The sequence below is a fragment of the Aquarana catesbeiana genome, linkage group LG03, assembly GCF_042186555.1.
Source record: "Aquarana catesbeiana isolate 2022-GZ linkage group LG03, ASM4218655v1, whole genome shotgun sequence".
Lineage (NCBI taxonomy): Eukaryota > Metazoa > Chordata > Amphibia > Anura > Ranidae > Aquarana > Aquarana catesbeiana.
Genome location: NC_133326.1, coordinates 61,597,021 through 61,606,451, shown reverse-complemented (window position 1 = coordinate 61,606,451; position 9,431 = coordinate 61,597,021). Strand labels below are relative to the sequence as shown.

The following is a 9,431-nucleotide window of genomic DNA, read 5'->3' as shown; positions in this document are numbered from 1 at the left end:
AGTTTTACTGTTGCTGGCTCCTAAAGGGTCTATTGATGCAGTCTGCTGGGACATCTATTGTTGCTGGGGCGGTATGTTTTTGTGGGGGGTCATCTATTGTTGCGTGGGGGATCTATTTTTGCTCGGGTGAGGTCTATCATTGCTGGGGGGGTCTACTGTTGCTGGGATGGGTCTATTGTTGCTCACTGTCTTTCTTGTTATCATTAACAAATTCCATGCAAATGACTTAGTAGCAAAAATTATACTGGGTTCTATATTCTCTAAAAGGGGCCCTACTGGGAGGTTGGTAGGAGGTGGAACCAAGGAACGGTGCTTAGAGGCAGGTAAGGAGCAGAAACAAAGGGTGAAGGTCGGAGTTCCTGCACCTATTCTCTGAGAAAAAAAGCCCTGGATATGATTGATGTATTAATATAAAAATAGTACTTATATTCACCAAAGTTTTTTATTTTGTTTATATTGTCTTATATCTGCTGAGCAGATTAATAAGTCTACGGCATGGAATTCGGAAATCATGATAAGATACTTTGCTGTTTGTTCCAAAGCTGCCAGGTTTTGATTTAGCTTAATGGCCTAGTGTTTTTTTTTTTGCCTTATTATAGTTGAAGTTATGGTACAGAATCTCCAGAATTTCCATTATCAAGAACATTTCAAGACTAGGTATGAACATTTACAGTGAATATTCAAGAAAGTATCTGTATTGGTCTGATTGCATTACTAAACGCTGTGACATATTCTCAGGCACACTTGTGATATGAGAGGAGAAGGGGACAGCTGCAGGAGATCTATATTTATCAGTGTCTCCACTGCTGGGACATCAGTATTTCTGAGCACACTGTCTAAAATTACCATGGGGCTTTCATCATTCTCAGCGAGGAGCAAAGCCTAGTCTCCGGTGAGCGTCTTACAAGGGGAAAGGGAGCCAATCTATCGGGTAAATCTGTGCATGTTTTATCTCCACTGATCATTTAGGAGCTTGGCACTGCTTGTAATGCTTCCCTCTCTCCCAATGTGTTCTCTTATGACTATGTATATTCATAATAAGATGTGCCTTTTTCAGTGTTTACAGCCTCCAGAAAAGTCAGCAACTCCAACGTTCAAGTTCTTAATGGTTTACGTAGACTTGAGTCAGTGCACTTATCATGTGACTGCATTCATGTGCCAATAGATACGCATAGCTCCCAACTGTCCCTGATTTCGAGGGACTGTCCCCGATTTGGGGCAATGTCCCTCTGTCCCTCATTCCTCCTCATTTGTCCCTCATTTTGGTCTGATCTATATAGATGTATATAAAATGCACTTTTTATCTATCAAAAAGTGTTTCCCAGTGCTAAAACTTTCATCTGATTTCTAAATTGCTGCATTTGTAAAGTCCAAAAGTCAATATAAAGAAATAGTAGTGGTAAAAAAAAAGCACTTGTGGGTTTAACCAATCTTGTTTTTTTGTACAATTAAGGGGGCGTGGCAAGGGGTGTGTCCTATGCCTGCATACTTTTGCTGATAGGTGTCCCTCATTCCCATCTCAAAAAAATGGGAGGTATGGATAGGTATGAGGTGTGATTTCAAATCTGCAAGGTTTAAAATTCGTGGCCCCAGCAAACTTTTTTTAAACCCATAATGCTTTGCATGGCCTTTTAATTGTGTGGCCAGCAGGCATATATAACCAGTAAGAGGGCTTTTGGAAAAGCCAGCCCTCTCACTATAAAAAGGGGGGTTCATAGCTGCCTTATTGTAAATTTATAGAAGCTGGAGAGGATAGGGAGAGCTGACAGACTGCACAGAAAGAGATTAGTGTCAGGTTGTACATTAATATACATTTACAATGGTGAATCGCAGTGGTGGTGTCTTGATTGCTGAACCCCCCACCCCCCTCCTTTGTGTTTATATTTCTTTATTTAACCCAAACATTCCTATTAGAACAACTATCAGTGTCAGCGAGTTTATACGTTTAATTGCTAGCAGTTTAAGCAACCACCTACTTTACCGCCTCCTTTCTTTCTTGTTTTAAAGTGTTACTAAACCCAGGAACCCGGAAATTCACTATATCCGATCTCCCACAGTACACAGAACATGGAAATGCGATTATTTTAGTAAATATGAACTGCTAAATACCTTTTTTTATCAGCAGTATATAACAGTCTTGCGACTTCCTTCAGTGTATGGCTGTGCACTGGTTAAAGCTTATAGGAGGAGTTTTCATTCTCCTCTGACTGTCCTATGAGGCTACATGACTCCCGACCCTCTGTCTGGACGGAGCTGATTGGCCCTGTGCCGATCACATGCACCCTCCCAAAAAAAAAAAACTCTCTAGCAATACACATCAAACTGAGCATGTGCAAAGTGTCACCAAGGCTCTGTACTATCAGGAGATGGATTGAGGAGTGTGGACGAAGGAGAGGATCAGAGAAGACAGGATCAAATAGCCTTTTTATACAATGCGCAGGATTAGCCCTTTAGGTTCCACAGCAGTGGCGGCTGGTACTCCATCGGTCGGGGGGCCAGACAGACCTGACCACAGACACCCCCCCCCCCCCATCGCTCCCGTCCGCCACTCCACACTAACCCTCCCCCGTCACTCGAGCCTGCCACCGCACACCATATGCACCAACCCAGCAACACCCACCCCATCGCCGGCTTGCTTGCTCACCCTCTGGCCCACCAGGCCCCCCGTTAGCAATGCACTTACCCCATGCATGTCAGCGCAGTTGCTTCCCCCCCTCCACCTCCTCCGTGTCCCGGCCATTGCTTCTCCTCCCGGCCATTTGGGTCTTCGGACTTTCAGCCAATGGGGTCTTAGGACCCACTTCCTGATTGGCCGGGAGGAGAAACGGAAGACATTGGCGAATATTAATTCGCTAATGTCACACAACAGGGTGGGCTCAGGGTGCAGTCCTCTGCGCCCCAAGCCCACCCTTTTTTGAAGCCAATTATGGCCTCCGGCTCTAATCACGTGCTGCAATAAAAAAACCCCATTGGAGTCCAAGCGCCCGGCACCCTGCATGTAAATTAGGGTCCGGGCGCATCGATTAGGTGGACGGCACCCCTGCGTCTCTAATGAGCGACCACCACTGTTCCAAAGTGAGTATAACAAGCATATTTTACTGCATATACACACTGATTTTACGTGGGTTTTTGTGGATTTAGTAACAATTTTAATTATGGGGGGCTTTTTGTTTTTAAAAGAGAAGGGTATATAAAAAAAAACAATCATACTCACCTATGTGACTGCCCCCCGCCAGCTCTAAGACCGAGAATCGATCGATCACATGGCCGCTGATTGCTCAGTTTTCAGTCCTCACTGAGCAGAGCATGGTGACTGTCAGTCATGGCTCTCTGGTCTGCCCCTGCAGCACTCACTGTGGAGGGGGCAGGATCGGCTGGCTCAGGCTCTCAACAGCGCACTGAAAGGCTGAGCTAGCTGCTGGTTAGGCATCTGTGTGAATCCCAATCTTAAAGTCAGGATTCCTGCAGAGTCTGGACCGGCTCTGTGACATAAGCTGACAGTGGGCATTAGCTTGCTGTTGGCTGAATTTGGGTCACATGAGTGCAAAACTAAGTGTACTTTTGAAGAGAAGTATGCCCAAAAAAGCCTTTTCCATACTTCTCTTTTAATTTTAGTTTGTGGTTGTTTTGAGTGAGATTTAAGGCTTTCCTTTAAAAAATTACAAAATTTAGCTTTTGTTTCAGAAGTATGGTATTTTGGGTTTTATCTCTTTTGGGGGTATATTGGTTTTGATGTCATGGTGATAGGTCCCTTTAATAGGTTTGGGTCACTCAAAGCACAGAATTTAGTTGTTGCTAACCATCTGTTCTTATATCTGCCTTTTATTCGCCACACGCCACTACATTGTTTTGTGGAAAAAGTAAAAATGGAAAAACACTGTGTGCCTCCAAACCTCCTCACATTATATCACTAAGTTAGGAATATACCGGTTAGGCCTATTCTCCGTGAATAAAGCTGTCCTGACACAGAACAATTTTGCGCAGCTGTATCGTCTGCAGGCTCATGCTCTAAATCCTTGTATGAAAACACCTGCCCGAGCCTTGCATTTGTACATTTTGGCCCAGTTTTGCTCACGAAGGACTCTTTCACACTGGCAGCATGAAACACTGTACGCAAATTACATTTATGTACAGTAATTTTCTTCACACAAATAGAGCTTTCTTTTGGTGGTATTTGATTACCAATGGGTTTTTTATTTTTGCTATATAAAAAAAAGATTGATCATTTTGAACACCCCCCCCCCCTATATTTTCTACTTTAAGTTATAAAATATATCCAATAAAATCTAATTTGTTCATACATTTAGGCTAAAATGTATTCTGCTACATGTCTTTGGTGAAAAAAAAAAAAAATCCCAATAAGTGTATATTAACCGCTTGCCGACCGCTGCACGAACATTAACGTCGGCAGAATGGCACGGACAGGCAAATGGGCGTACAGGTAAGTCCCTTTAAATTTGCCGCCGTGTGGTCGCACGTGCTCCCGCGAGCTCCGTGAGTGTGATCACGGGTCCCGCAGACTCGATGTCCGCAGGGTTACCCACGATCGTCTCACAGAGAGGAAGAACGGGGAAATGCTGATGTAAACAAGCATTTCCCTGTTCAGCCTAATGACACTGACACTGATCACAGCTCACTGTGATCGGGAGAGGTGATCAGTGTCATGTCACACGTAGCCCATCCCCCCCACAGTTAGAATCAGTCCCTAGGACACACTTAACCCCTGCAGCGCCCCCTAGTGGTTAACCCCTTCACTGCCAGTCACATTTACACAGTAATCAGTGCATTTTTAATCGCACTGATCGCTGTATAAATGTGAATGGTCCCTTTTTTTTCAAAATTGTAGCTCTTTTTTTTGTTTATAGAGCAAAAAATAAAAACCTCAGAGATGATCAAATACCACCAAAAGAAAGCTCTATGTGTGGGGGAAAAAAAGGACGTAAATTTTGTTTGGCAGCCACGTCGCACGACCACGCAATTGTCAGTTAAAGCGACACAGTGCCGAATCGCAAAAAACGCTCTGGTCTTTGGGCAGCGAAATAGTCCGGGGCTGAAGTGGTTAATTGGTTTGTGTAAAAATTATAGCATCTACAAACTTTAGCATGTATATTTGATCAATCCTGATGTTCTGACAGCCTATGGTGGTGATCAGGGGTACTGACTGGTGACTGTGATTGCTGTGGGCCAATCACAGATCACAACTGTATGCAAGCTGTTCATGAATGGAAAGCCATTTATGACAGTTTGTTTACATTGTTATCAGGCAATGACCAATCATAGGGATCACATGATACCCGGTAACCGGTAATTGAAATTTGCTGTGTCACAAGAGCGGCACACTGCACACCCCTAACCCAGAACAGGCTGGATGACGTACATGTAGGCCATTCAGCCTGCCCATGCTGTCCACCCGCCCGCAGTTAAAATACTGTGGGCAGTCCAGAAGTAGTTAAAGTGGTATTAAACCCAAAAGTAAACATTTAAAGATTTCAGATCTCATATTTAGATCCCTTATTTTTATAGGCAATGATTTATTTATTGTTACACATGGTAGAAGTAACAATAACAATCAAAGAACAAAACTGGTACGGTCAGAATGTATTGGCAAACATTATGCCTTACAGAAAGCAGTTACACAATCTGAGTTGGTCAGTCTAATGATGTCTTCCATATAAATAAAAGAAAAATAATAAAATGAATAGATGTGGGAAAGAAAAACAATGGCTAGAGGAGAGAAGGGTGGGAAGTCGAGGAAAGGAAAGAGCTGGAAGGGGAGAGAACCAGGGAAAAAGTGGAGGCTGCAACAGACTCAGAGGTTGTCCACAATTGAGCATTACTGAACTGTCCAAGTCTGCCAAACCTTATGATATTTCTTAGGACAATTTCTATTCATGTACGTCAACTTATACAAAGGCAAAACAGCTTTAATCGATGACTCCCATTAGGTCACTGTAGGTGGTAAAGGTGAGTTCCACTTACAAATAATTTCTTTCTTAGCATAAGAGGCCTTTACAGAAGATAAGAAATTAGCCATTTAGTATGATGAGGTCTATGATCATCATCACGTATTCCCAACAACTCAGGAATAATAGAAGGTTCAGTTGCAGGCGGACATTGACAAGATCATAAATGTGTGTCCAGAACTGAGACAATTTGGAACAATTCTAAAACAAAGGTGGTTGGCTAAAATTTTTGTTAGGATCTTAGTATCAACAATCAGTAAAGATAATTGTCTGTACAATGTGCAGTCCTCCAGATCCTAAAGCCTGGTACACACTACAGTTTTCTTTCGTGATACCCCGCAGGTTGCACAAAAAAAAACTGTCTGCTCCGGTCGGAATCGCTGTACTAACCATGCGAGGATAGTACAGGGATCTCCCACGCTGAGCTGTTGTGTTCTGACAGGGGGACGCCAGAACACTCTGATCGGGAGTTAGTCGGATGCTGGTTTTTCAGCATGCACATCCAACAGAAGCCGGCCTGATGGCTGGCTACTATCAAACAGACTGACATACACATGGGCAGAATTTCGGCCTTTATTTTTTTTTACCAGCAAATGTCTCCCTACATTCTGCCCGTGTGTACCTGGCTTTACCTGGCTTAGGCACCAGGACAAAAATACCCTCAGACATAGACTCGGGGGGATCCCTGGAAAGCAAATTGGTCAAACATGGCTGTAAGCCTAGGAGCCAGAAGTTCCTCGAGCATGAAATCTCGATCAAACTGTTTTTATGTAGAAGTCTCTAGAAAGGGAAAGGTATTCTTGTCTAGATACATACAGAGTTCAGCCTCACTGTAAGTAACCCTAGAGGAATATAAAGCTTGGTAGTATTCAGTAAACGTATTATTAATTTGCTCTCATAGAGTGGGAATCTCTCCATGGGGAACATGGATTTATGAGTATTAGCACACTGTTGCTTGACCAGCAAAGCCACTAATTTCCCATTGTAGTCCCCATATTCAAATACTCTATGGGCAGCATAAAGGAGAGATTTTTTGTTCTGTTTTGTACTGCGTATTTTTAGATCCCTTTTTGGTTGTAAACTCAAATGAGCAGGGTTCTTTAATTCCTCTCGTATTGAATCGTACTGTAACTGGGCTGTCTGCCTTAATTTTGTAAAGTGCTGCGCAAACTGTTGGCGCTCTACAAAGTTAAAAATATATAGTAATAATAATATTTTCAAATGCAAGCAGTGTAAGTATCTGAATTTGATTTGGTATCAGCCTCTTGCTGATCCCAAATCTTCAGCTCAGACTTCAAGAAGTAACAATCAGTTGTTGTGTTGTGCAAGGGACATGCTGGTTGGAGAGTGGTAGAGAGGTTAGCTTATCAGTCTTCTGCTTCTCCTTTTACTGTCCAGTCACAGGCTGGGACAGAGGCAAGATCTGTAATTGTTCCTCAAGTGCAGTAGTAATAAATGAGGTGTCCTGCCCTGCTGGACTTGGTTGTGGTATGTGGCAGAGCAGTGTAATGCCGCATACACACGGTCGGAATTTCCATCAGAAAAAGTCAGATGAGAGCTTTTCATCGTATATTCTGTATATGCCCCATCAGACTTTTTCGTCGAAAACTCAGACGGACTTAGATAGAGAACATGTTCTAAATTTTTCCGACGGAACAAATTACGGTTTGTCGGAAAAACTGTTTGTCTGTATGCTGTTCCGACGAGATTAGCAGAAGGAACCCAAAGGCTATTGAACTTCCCTTTTTAGTGCCATTGTATGTGTTGTATGTATGTTGCTGTGGGCCAATCACAGATCACAACTGTACGCAAGCTGTTCATGAATGGAAAGCCATTTATGACAGTTTGTTTACATTGTTATCAGGCAATGACCAATCGGAAGGAGCCCAAAGGGTGGCACACTGGCTATTGAACTTCCTTTTTTAGTGCCATTGTATGTGTTGTATGTCACCGCGTTCTTGACGGTCGGAATTTGGTGTGACCGTATGTATGCAAGACAGCTTGAGCGGAAATCTGTCGGCAAAACCGGTCATGTGTACAGGGCATAAATCTCAGAACCAGATGAGCAGAAATAAAAATCGTTTGACAAGTATAATATATATATGTGTGTATGTGTGTGAGTATCAACCCACTAAAAACAGACAGATTAAAGCGGTAGTAAACCCGCTGACACTTTTTTTTTTTTTATACACCTGTAAGGTAAGAGGCATAATGAGCTAGTAGCACTGCATACTAGCTCATTATGAAATACCTTAGAACGAGGCATCGGTATGTCACCTGGTCCATGCCGAGGTAGCTGACATGTTGCCTCGGCGTGTCTTCTGGGTATCGCGGCTCCAGCGCTCTGAGTGGCTGGAGCCACGATGTCGTCATTCCCGTGCATGCATGTGGGAGACTTCTTTCCGGCAAGGTCCGGCATCTGCCGGGCTTTCAGCCGGGAATCCCCTGTGCGCATGCGCCGCTGCAGTCAGCGGCTCATTGCAAGGGGAATATCTACTAAACCGTACAGGTTTAGGAGATTTTTTTTACCTACAGGTAAGCCTTATTATAGGCTTACCTGTCTGTAAAAGTAAAAAATTTGACTATACAACCGCTTTAACACTGCAGTGTTTTTAAAATCATTTCATACAGAGACAATTTAAGAATTTTTACAGTGGAGTGCTATACTCTTTTGAAAAATGTATATTATTTTGTTAATTGCGTATTTCCTGTATTTTATTTATTTATTTATTTATTTAATGCTAACCTGAAAACTATTAAACCTAAGATAGCCTGTGATTCTGAAAGGTTAGGCTAATTGGCTAATTGGGCGGTGTGTGACCACAACCCAAATATAGGGATAGCTGTGGCAAATTGCCCCAATGGAAGGGGTTAATTGCTGTGTGGTTTGATAATTACAGACTAACAGGAGATTAGATTTATAGTGATAGGGTCCCCTTTGTGGGCAAAGGAAATTGTAATAATAAATGAGGCAAAAAATGGGCCATTGTTACAATATGTGGGCTACAAATGGAAAATCATTACAATATGCATGCAACAAAAGGGCATTGATTATAATACATGAACAACTAAGGAGCAAATGTTACAATGTGAGGGCAATGACAAAAACATTAAGAATAACAGGAGCACACGTTGTCTCCTCCTTTAATTTCCATTTGCCTCCAGACCTCAGCAGTAGTGTGACGTTTTCATCTACCTGGAGAGCTAGAGGAGAGGAAAGCCCAACCTGCACCTCTTAATGGCTCTTTTCTTCCCTTTAGCGTAGACTCATTACTCCAGCCATTGACTGAAAGGTGTAGTGATGCTGATATCAGGTAATATGCAGCTGAGTTGGAGGGAGACTTGTGACTTAAAAACCGGGTAACCAACAATGTTAGCCACAATCTCTAGGTCAGTGGTTGTCAACTCCTGTCCTCAGGACCCACTAACAGGCCAGGTTTTAAGTATTACCTTGGGGAGATGCAGACT

General features: G+C 42.9%; 1 protein-coding gene across 3 annotated transcripts in view; it reads left to right on the top strand.

The window, feature by feature from the left end:
- Positions 1–763: 763 nt before the first annotated feature.
- Positions 764–9,431, top strand: part of FSD2 (fibronectin type III and SPRY domain containing 2) — a 73,710-nt gene continuing 65,042 nt past the window's right edge. Inside the window, exon 1 of one of the 3 annotated variants that reach the window (XM_073618603.1) lies at positions 764–892. The gene's annotated coding sequence lies outside the window, so the exon portion shown is untranslated. Of the gene's footprint in view, positions 932–9,431 lie in introns of all 3 variants that reach the window. The other 2 variants (XM_073618602.1, XR_012242763.1) reach the window with 2 other exon arrangements.